This window comes from Trachypithecus francoisi, unplaced genomic scaffold, assembly GCF_009764315.1.
Source record: "Trachypithecus francoisi isolate TF-2019V2 unplaced genomic scaffold, Tfra_2.0 Lachesis_group6, whole genome shotgun sequence".
NCBI lineage: Eukaryota > Metazoa > Chordata > Mammalia > Primates > Cercopithecidae > Trachypithecus > Trachypithecus francoisi.
The window spans coordinates 86573797-86584968 of NW_022681471.1; the positions used below are offsets into that span (position 1 = coordinate 86573797).

At 47.7% G+C, this 11172-nt stretch overlaps 1 non-coding gene across 1 annotated transcript; it reads right to left on the minus strand.

The window, feature by feature from the left end:
* Positions 1 to 201: 201 nt before the first annotated feature.
* Positions 202 to 305, minus strand: LOC117078598. The gene has a single exon (XR_004435047.1). It is a non-coding gene; the product is annotated as a U6 spliceosomal RNA (small nuclear RNA).
* Positions 306 to 11172: the final 10867 nt, after the last annotated feature.

The following is an 11172-nucleotide window of genomic DNA, read 5'->3' on the forward strand; positions in this document are numbered from 1 at the left end:
CTGGTTTTTATTTCTGTTATTGCACTTTTCAGTTCTATATTTGCCTTTTTTTGTATTAATAATTTCTATTTCTTTGCTGAGATTTTTCTGTTTCTTATTTGTTCCAAGAGAATTTGTAGAATTTGTAGTTGATTGTTGAAACTTTTTATGATGGCTGCTTTAAAACCCTTGTCAGATAATTCCATCATCTGAGTCGTCTTTAAACAACTTTTTTAAAAAAATTTGCATGTCATCCTTGCACAGGGGCCATGCTAATCTTCTCTGTATCATTCCAGTTGTAGTGTATGTGCTGCCAAAGCGAGCACATCTGAGTCATCCTGAGGTGGTGTGTGTTGGTTATCTTTTCGTATTCAAGTTGTGATTTTCTTGGTTCTTAGTATAATGTGTAATTTTCCATTGTATTCTGGTAATTTGTTTTTAATTAAAATTTTACAATGGCCAAAAATTGTGTGTATATATATATAGTACAACATAAGGTTTTGACAATATATACATTTTGAATGGCTAAATTGCGCTAATTAACATTTATACCTCACAATATTTCATGTTTTTGTGAGAATACTTGAAATCTATTCCCTTAGCAATTTATTTCATTTTATTTATTTATTTATTTTTTTGAGACAGGGTCTCACTTTGTTGCACAAGCTGGTGTGCAGTGGTGCAATCTGGGTTCATCTCAGCCTTGACCTCCCAGGCACAGGTGATCCTCCCATTTCATCCTCCTGAGTAGCTGGGACTACAGGCACCTGCCACCATGCCTGACTAATTTTTGTATTTTTTGTGGAGACAGGGTTTCTCCATATTGTCCAGGCTGGTCTTGAACTGTTGGGCTCAAGTGATCCTCCCGCCTCGGCCTCCCAAAGTGCTAGCATTACCGGCATGAGCCACCGCACCCAACCAGCAATTTTCAAGAATACAACACCACCAGGCACACGGTGGCTCATGACTGTAATCCCAGCACATTGGCAGGCCAAAGCAGAAAGATCACTTGAGCCCAGGAGTTTGAGACCAGGCTGGGTAACATAGCAAGAACTCGTCTCTACAAATAAAAAAATCAGCTGGGCGTGGTGGCACGCACTTGTGGTCCCAGCTACTCAGGAAGCTGAGGCAGGAAGATCACTTGAGCCCAGGAGATCGAGGCTGTGGTGAGCTGTGATTGTGCCACTACACTCCAAAGACACAGGGAGACCCTGTCTCTATTAAAAACAAAAACAAAAACAAAAAGAATACAATACATTACTCTTAACCTCTTAACTGTAGTCATGTGTTGTACAATAGATCTCACTTATTCCTACTATCTAATTGAAATATTTATCCTCCCCAACATCTCCCCAACCCCCTTCAACCCCAGCCCCTAGTAACCACCATTCTACTCTCTGCTTTTATGACTTCAACTTTTTTAGATTCCACATGTGAGACCATGTGGTATTTGTCTTTCTGTGCCCGGCTTATTTCTTTATATACCGTCCTCCGGTTCAGAATATAGTTTCCTTGGTTATGTATCTAGTAGTGAGATTGCTGAATCATACGGTAATTCTATTAAATTTTTGTGTGTGTGTGTGAGATAGGATCTTGCCCCTCCCCCAGGCTGGAGTGCAGTGGCGTGATCAATCACAGCTCACTACAGCCTCCACCTACTGGGTCAAGTGATCCTCTTGCCTCAGCCTCCCAAGTAACTGGAATTACAGGCGTGTGCCACCATGCCCAGCTAATATTTGTAATTTTTGTAGAGACAGGGTCTTGCTATGTTGCCCAGGCTGGTCTTTACCTCCTGGGCTCAAGTGATACTCCCTCCTTACCCTCCCAAAGTCCTGGGATTACAGGTGTGAGCTACTGTGCCTGACCTATTTTTAATTTTTTGAGGTGCATCCTGGTCTATTATGTTAGGAGACTCGGAGTCCTATTTAAGTCTTTTATTTTAGCAGGCAGTCACTCTATTTAGGTTTATCATGTAGGTTTTGGCCTAGTTTTCTGCTGTGTTTCTAATGGCGGTTTAGTCTTCAGAGCCTTTGTGGTGTTATTTTTGTCTGTTTGGTCTATCTGGTACCTCTGAGGTGCCCACTTGTCTCTGGTGCTGCCTGAGGGAACAGGAGAGATTTTCTACAGGCCAGGTCTCCACGTCTTTCTTTCTTTCTTTTTTGACAGAGTCTCACTCTGTCACCTAGGATGAAGGAGAGTGGCGTGATCAGGGCTCAATGCAGTCTCGACCTCCTGGGCTCAAGTGATCCCCCTGCTTTAGCCTCTCGAGTAGCTGGGATCACAGGCGCGTGACGTCACGCCTGGCTAATTTTAATTTTTGGTAAAGACAAGGTCTCCTCATGTTGCCCAGACGGTCTCAAACTCCTGGGCTCAAACAATACTCCCGCCTCAGCCTCCCAAAGTGCTAGCAGGACAGGAAGGAGCCACCGCGCCCAGCCTCTGGGTGTTTCTTGATGGTGGGGCGATGTGATGAGATCCCCCTACCAGTGCCTTCTGGCTGCTCAGGTGTCTCTGCAGGGAAGCGGAATCCCAGGCCTGCAAGGCCAGTGGGGCTTCCTGGGCCAGGATGCTTGTTGTAGCTGGGTCCCTTTTGCTGGTTCTGCCTGTTTGCCCTAGTGCCTCTGAGCAGGAGAGGGGTTTTCTGAGTCTGGTCACCTGCTGTGGTTATATCATTTTTGCCAGTTTCACCTACTAGTCCCAAGCCTCCTGTTGGGAGAAGGGAGTCTGGAGTCTTCAAGGCACCTAAGGTAAGGGATTGTCCAGCCTGGCCTCTTGCTATGGCTGCGTCTTTTTGATGCAATACAGGTTCTCTCTGTCAGCCTGGGCAGGGTGGGGTTGGGGGAGGTCCCTTATTGGGGAGGGGTATCCCTGGCCCTGTGGAAGGACAGCACTTCTCATGACCACTTACTGTTAGTGGGTTTCCCGATCCACCCCTCACTGTTGGTGTTGGTTTGCCTCACGTTATCAGAGGGACTTCCCTTTCATCCAGGGGAGGAACTAGCCTATTAGGGCTGCCTTCCATGGCTTAGATCAGGGTTAGGAAATGGCTGGGCTTGAGTTGCCTTCTTCTGTGAGGGACATAAGATGCCCTGTAGTAGTGCTGTTTTTCCAGTCTTGGAATCCTAAATGAGCTAACTTTCTTTTTTTCTTTCTTTTTTCTTTCTTTCTTTTTTTTGGAGATGGAGTTTCACTCTTGTTGCCCAGGCTAGAGTGCAATGCGTGACCTTGGCTCAACCATAACCTCCACCTCCCGGGTTCAAGCGATTCTCCTGCCTCAGCCTCCCCAAGTAGCTGGGATTACAGGCATGCGCCACCATGCCCAGCTAATTTTGTATTTTTTTTTTTTTTTTTTTAGACGGAGTCTTGCTCTTTCGCCCGGGCTGGAGTGCAGTGGCCGGATCTCAGCTCACTGCAAGCTCCGCCTCCCGGGTTTTACGCCATTCTCCTGCCTCAGCCTCCGGAGTAGCTGGGACTACAGGCGCCCGCCACCTCGCCCGGCTAGTTTTTTGTATTTTTAGTAGAGACGGGGTTTCACCATATTAGCCAGGATGGTCTCGATCTCCTGACCTCGTGATCCGCCCGTCTCGGCCTCCCAAAGTGCTGGGATTACAGGCTTGAGCCACCGCGCCCGGCCTAATTTTGTATTTTTAGTAGAGATGGGGTTTCTCCATGTTGGTTAGACTGATCTCAAACTCCTGACCTTAGGTGATCTGCCTGCCTTGGCCTCCCAAAGTGCTGGGATTACAGGTGTGAGCCACTGTACCTGGCCAAGGAGTTCAGTTTCTTCTTACTGCCATTCATAGTTTCCCTTTGGTTGTCTCTTGTACTATTTCCAGGGTTGATAGTTGTGCTCAGCAGGAAGGAGCAGGGAGAAATAGGTCTATGTTACCTCATCCAGACTGGAAATCTCTATTTTTTAGCCACCAATGCCTCTCAGATCTGACCTTAAACCCAAGCCTCTGTTAACTATTCCATCAACAATGCCTACTCTTTTTTTTTTTTTTTTTTTTAGACAAAGTGTCACTCTATCGCCCAGGCCAAGTGCAGTGGCGCGATCCTCGCCTCACTGCAAGCTCCGCCTCCTGGGTTAACGCCATTTCTCTCTGCCTCAGCCTCCCCAGTAGCTGGTACTACAGGTGCTCGCCACCACACCCAGCTAATTTTTTTTTTTTTTTTTGTATTTTTAGTAGAGACGGGGTTTCACTGAGTTAGCCAGGATGGTCTTGATCTCTTGACCTTGTGATCCACCAGCCTCATCCTCCAAAGTGCTGAGCTTACAGGCATGAGTCACCATGCCCGGCCCTTTTTTTTTTTTTTGAGATGGAGTTTCGCTCTTGTCCCCCAGGCTGGAGTGCAGTGGCATGATCTCAGCTCACTGTAACCTCTGCCTCCCAGGTTCAAGCCATTCTCCTGCCTCAGCTTCCTGAATAGCTGGGATTACAGGCATGCGTCACCATGCTGAGCTAATTTTTGTATTTTTAGTAGAGACACAGTTTTACCATGTTGGCCAGGCTGATCTCGAACTCCTGAACTCAAGTGATCCGCCTGCCTCAGCCTCCCCAAGTGCTGGGATTACAGCCTTGAGCCACCGCACCTGGCCTCTTTTTTTTTTTTTTTAATACAGAGTCTGGCTCTGTCACCCAGGCTGGAGTGCAGTGGCATGATCTTGGCTCACTGCAAGCTCCGCTTCCCGGGTTCATGCCATTCTCCTGCCTCAGCCTCCTGAGTAGCTGGGACTACAGGCGCCCACCACCATGCCTGGCTAATTTTTTTTTGTAATATTTTTAGTAGAGACAGGGTTTCACCGTGTTAGCCAGGATGGTCTCGATCTCCTGACCTCATGATCCGCCTGCCTTGGCCTCCCAAAGTGCTGGGATTTCAGGCGGGAGCCACTGCGCCCAGCCTCTTTTTTTTTTTTTTTTTTTTTTAGAGACAGGGTCTTGCTATGTTGGCCGGGTAATCTCGACCTCCTGGCCTCAAGCAATCCTCCTGCCTTGGCCTCCGAAAGTGCTGGGATTACAGGTGTCAGCCACCATACCTAGCCTACAATGCTACTGTTGTCTGTCCTTGAATATGGGCTTCTGTCAATAGTTCACCCTCAATGCCCATCTTTTATACATCTTTAACTTTGGCCTCTATTAACTCTTATCATTCATGGTCCTCTGGTCTACAATAAAAAATCATGTCTCTCTCAGCTTGATGTGATTTACGATTCTCCTGCCTCAGCCTCCTGAGTAGCTGGGATTACAGGCACGTGCCACTGTGCCTGGCTAATTTTTGCATTTTTAGTAGAGACAGGGTTTCACCATGTTGGCCAGGCTGGTCCTGAGCTCTTGACCTCAGGTGATCCACCTGCCTCGGCCTCCCAAAGTGCTAGGATTACAGGTGTGAGCCACCACGCCTGGCCGCTAATTTTTTTTTTTTTTTTTTTTTTTTTTTTTTTTTTTTTTTTGAGACGGAGTCTCGCTCTGTCACCCGGGCTGGAGTGCAGTGGCCGGATCTCAGCTCACTGCAAACTCCGCCTCCGGGTTTACGCCATTCCCTTCTCCTGCCTCAGCCTCCCGAATAGCTGGGACTACAGGCGCCCGCTACCTCGCCCGGCTAGTTTTTGTATTTTTTTAGTAGAGACGGGTTTCACCGTGTTAGCCAGGATGGTCTCGATCTCCTGACCTCGTGATCCGCCCGTCTCGGCCTCCCAAAGAAATTTTTTTTTTTAAAGAAATGGTATATTAGGGCCAGGTGCGGTGGCTCATGCCTGTAATCCCAGCACTTTGGGAGGCCGAGGCGGGCAGATCACGAGGTCAGGAGATCGAGACCATCCTGGCTAAATGGTGAAACCCCATCTGTACTAAAATACAAAAAAAATTTAGCCGGGCATGGTGGCGGGCACCTGTAGTCCCACCTGCTAGGGAGGCTGAGGCAGGAGAATGGCGTGAACCCAGGAGCTGGAGCTTGCAGTGAGCCGAGATTTTGCCACTGCACTTCAGCCTGGATGACAGAGCAAGACTCCGTCTCAAAAAAAAAAAAAGACAGAAATGGTACATTAGGCTGTTCTTGCACTGCTCTAAAGAAACACCTGGGGCCAGGTGCAGTGGCTCATGCCTGTAATCCCATCACTTTGGGAGGCCGAGGCGGGCAGATCACGAGGTCAAGAGATCAAGACCATCCTGGTCAACATGTTGAAACCCTGTCTCTACTAAAAATACAAAAATACAAAAATTAGCCAGGCGTGGTGGAGCGCACCTGTAGTCCCAGCTACTCGGGAGGCTGAGGCAGGAGAATCACTTGAACCTGGGAGGCAGAGGTTGCAGTGAGCTGAGATCGCACCACTGCACCCTAGCCTGGGGACAGAGCAAGACTCCATCTCAAAAAAAAAAAAAAAAAAAAAAAATAGGCTGGGCGCAGTGGCTCACGCCTGTAATCCCAGCACTTTGGGAAAGCTGAGGCGGGCGGATCACGAGGTCAGGAGATCAAGACCATATTGGCCAACACAGTGAAATCCTGTCTCTACTAAGAAAAATACAAAGAAATTAGGTGGGTGCCGTGGCAGGCACCTGTACTCCCAGCTACTCAGGACGCTGAGGCAGGAGAATGGCTTGAACCTGGGAGGCAGAGCTTGCAGTAAGCTGAGATCATGCCACTGCACTCCAGCCTGGGAGACCGAGCGAGACTCCATTTAAAAAAAAAAAAAAAGAGGCCGGGCGCGGTGGCTCAAGCCTGTAATCCCAGCACTTTGGGAGGCCGAGACGGGTGGATCACGAGGTCAGGAGATCGAGACCATCCTGGCTAACACGGTGAAACCCCGTCTCTACTAAAAATACAAAAACTAGCCGGGCGAGGTGGCGGGCGCCTGTAGTCCCAGCTACTCAGGAGGCTGAGGCAGGAGAATGGCGTAAACCCGGGAGGCGGAGCTTGCAGTGAGCTGAGATCTGGCCACTGCACTCCAGTCCGGCGACAGAGTGAGACTCCGCCTCAAAAAAAAAAAAAAAAAAAAAAAAAAAAAAAAAAAAAAGAAAAATACCTGAGACTGGGTAAAGAAAAGAGGTTTAATTGTCTCATGGTTCCACAGGTTGTACAGGAAGCATGGTTCTGGCATCTGCTCAGCTTCTGAGGAGGCCTCAGGAAACTTACAATCATGACAATGTGGAGAGGAAGCAGGCACAATTACAGGCTGGAGCAGGAAGAGAGAGGGTGAGGTGCTACATACTTTTAAATAACCCAATCTTTTGATAACTCACTCACTCACTATAGTGAGAACAGCACCAAGAGGATGATGTTAAACCACTCATGAAGGAACACCCCTATGATCCGATCACCTCCCACCAGGCTCCACCTCCAACTTTGGGGATTACAATTCAACATGAGATTGGGAGGGGACACAGACCCAAACCATATCAGATGGGGGTCTCACTATGTTGCCCAGGCTGGTTTCAAACTCCTGACCTCAAGTGATCCACCTACCTCAGCCTCCCAAAGTGCTGGGATTACAGGGATGAGCCACCACACCCAGCCCCAGGTTAGTCTTGAACTCCTGGGCTCAAGCAATCCTCCTACCTCGACCTCACAAAGTGTTTGGATTACAGGCATGAGCCACTGCCCACAGTGCTTTTGTTTTTTTATGGAGGCTTCATTACCTAGACATGATTGGTTCAACCATTGGCCATTGGTGATCAAGTCAATCTTCAGCCACTCTCCCCTTCCAGGAGGTTGGGGGTGGGTCTCAAGTCCCAGTTCCCTATTTAGTTGCTCAGCCCCCAACCTGAAGCTATCTGGAGGCCCCCAGCCACCAGTCGTCTCATTAACAAGCAAAATACACTCTTATCATTCTGGATATTCCAAGGGTTTTTGGAGCCACTTGTCCGGAAACTGGGACAAAACCAAATATATATTCCACACTATCACTCAGCTCCATCACCGTCAATGGCATGTTGTTGAGGCTGGGCGCAGTGCCTCACCCCTGCAATCCTGGCACTTTGGGAGGCTGAGATGGGAGACTCGCTTGATCCCAGAGTTTGAGACAAGCCTGGGCAACGTGGCAAAACTCTGTCTCTACAGAAATTAGCTGGGGTGTGATGACTTGCACCTGTAGCAGCAACTACTCAGGAGGCTGAGATGGGAGGATCAACTGAGCCTGGGAGGTCAAGGCTGCAGTGAGCTGTGGTCATGCCACTGCACCCAAGCCTGGGCGAAAGAGTAAAACCCTGTCTCAAAAAAAAAAAAAAAAGTAATTTGTCTAGAATTGTGCCATCAGATAAGGCCGAAATAGTCACATGGTTATTGAGCACTTGAAGTTAATGAGGCCAGTGCAGTGGTCATGCCTGTAATCTCAGCATTTTGGGAGGCTGAAGCAGAAGGATTTTTTGAGCCCAGAGATGGAGGCTGCAGTGAGCTATGATTGTACCACTGCCTTCCAGCCTCAGCAACAGAGCAATACCCTGTTTCAAAACAACAACAACAACAACAACAACAACAAAAAACTATGGGGCTAATAAGACTGAGGAACTGAATTTTAAAATTTATTCATTTTAGTTAATTTAACATTTAAATTAGATACACACCCACTGTGTACCCACAAAAATAAAAAATAAAAATTTAACACACACACAATAAAATAGATAATTCAATTATTGGAAAACTTTAAAAGTATATTTGGAACGACTTACGAATTTGTTGTTGTTTGTTTGTTTATTTATTTATAGAGACAGAATCTTTCTTTGCTGCCCAGGCTGGAGTATGGTGGCACAATCATAGCTCACTGCAGCCTGGAACCTCTGGCCATAAGCCACCTCCCCTCCTCAGCCTCCTGAGTAGCTGGGACCACAGGGGAGCACCATGATGACTAGCTAATTTTGTTTAGTTTTTGTAGAGACAGGGTCTCACTATGTTGCCCAGGCTAGTCTGGAACTCCTGGCCTTGAGCGATCCTCTCTCCTTGGCCTCCCAAAGACTGGATTACAGCATAAGCCACTGTGCCTGGTCACTTGTGAATATTTTTGTTTTGTTTTTTGAGACAGAGTTTCGCTCTTGTTGCCCAGGCCAGAGTGCAATGGCGTGTTCTTGGCTCACTGCAACCTCCACCTCCTGGGTTTAAGTGATTCTCCTGCCTTAACTTCCCAGGCACACGCCACCACACCCAGCTAACTTTTTGTATTTTTAGTAGGCATGGGGTTTCTCCATGTTGGCCAGGCTGGTCTAAAACTCCTGACCTCAGGTGATCCACCCACCTTGGCCTGCCAAAGTGCTGGGATTCCAGGCGTGTGCCACCATGCCAGGAATGTTAACCGATGTTTTCAACTAAATTTTGTGAAAGATATCTGAGTACAAATAAAGTACTTCTGATGAAAATTTAGCTTTCAAAATTGAGATTTGCTGTCAGTGTAAAACACACATCTGATTTCACAGTCTTATTACCACAAAAATAATGCCAAATATCTAGGTAATTTAAAAAATTAATTACATGTTGAAATAAGAATGTTTGGTTATGTAGTTCAAAACAAAGTAGTTATTAAAGTTAATGTAACTATTTCCTTATTTCTTTCCTTTTTGTGTCATCTGTCTGCAACGTCTCATGTTACATCTCCTCCCTGTCTTCCACTTGGGTTGGAAATTGAGGCTGCTGTTCTGTGTCAAAGTGATTTAGTCTCTCAGGCATTAAGATGCTTCATTCTTTTTTTTTTTTTGAGACGGAGACTTGCTCTGCCGCCCAGGCTGGAGCGCAGTGGCCGGATCTCAGCTCACTGCAAGCTCCGCCTCCCGGGTTCACGCCATTCTCCTGTCTCAGCCTCCCGAGTAGCTGGGACTGCAGGCGCCCGCCTCGTCACCCGGCTAGTTTTTTGTATTTTTTAGTAGAGACGGGGTTTCACCGTGTTAGCCAGGATGGTCTCGATCTCCTGACCTCGTGATCCGCCCGTCTCGGCCTCCCAAAGTGCTGGGATACAGGCTTGAGCCACCGCGCCCGGCAAGATGCTTCATTCTTAATGATGTAATTTGAACTGCAAAATTATTTCGCCTAGTGACAAGGATGTTCTCACTTCATTGGCCATGGAGACTAAAGCCTGCCTCCCACACAGAGCCATTGGCTAGCTGCGCCATCTCTCCAAAGCAACCTCGGGCTATGCTCCCACCCACTTCAACTACCTCCAGCTGTGCCATTTACCTGCATCCCCGTCAGTCTATGTCCAACTGGCCCCTTCCTTGCACTGGACAATGGGGACTTCTGCTGATTTACAGATCAGGCAGCCTCATATTGACCTGGGAGACCAGAGCCTGTTTCTTATATTCAGCCATTAGCTAACTGCACCTTCAGTCCACAGCTTCTCAAGCTAGGCTTTGGCTGCCTCACTTCACATGGCAACGGAGTTAGTTACTACCTAGTAACAGTTTACCATTACTGCCATAGGCTGAAGAGACAAACGCCCAACTTCTCGTGCATTCATTGGCTAACTATTTGCAGCAACTCAGGTCCTTTCCACCCTGCACATAGCAACAGGGGCTTCTCCCTAGAACCGGCTGCTTCATCCCATTGGCCACCAAAACCAGATCCCACCTCCCCGATGCAGCCATTGGTCAGCTGCACCATCTATCTACAATCCCCCCGATTTGTTCTAGACAAGAAATCTCAAACTGCTGATTTCTATGAACTCTGCTGCCACCACTGCTCATCTGGCTGGACCTCGAACTTGGTCATCTGTTATCTAATCCACTGTCAATAATTCCCTTGTAAAAATCTAAAATCTGGGCCCCTGTTAACATTTTCACCACTTCTGGACCAACTTCAAACCCTTTTTTTTTTTGAGAGAGTCTCGCTCTTTCTATCGCCCAGGCTGGTGTGCAGTGGCGCTATCTCGGCTCACTGCAACCTCTGCCTCCTGGGTTCAAGCAATTCCCCTGCCTCAGCCTCCCAAGTAGCTGGGATTACAGGTGTGAGCCACCACATCCAGCTGATTTTTGTATTTTTGGTAGAGACGGGGTTTCACCATGTTGGCCAGGCTGGTCTTGAACTCCCAATCTCAGGTGATCTGCCCACCTCGGCCTCCCAAAGTGCTGGGATTACAGGCGTGAGCCACCACGCCCGGCTTCCCAGCAGTATTAATTTAGTCTGACCTCAATCTAGTGCTCTGATAACTCTTCCACCATCAATGCCTTTCTGGTATAGCTTAGCATTCAGCCTTTAACTATTCCCCCAGCAATGCCC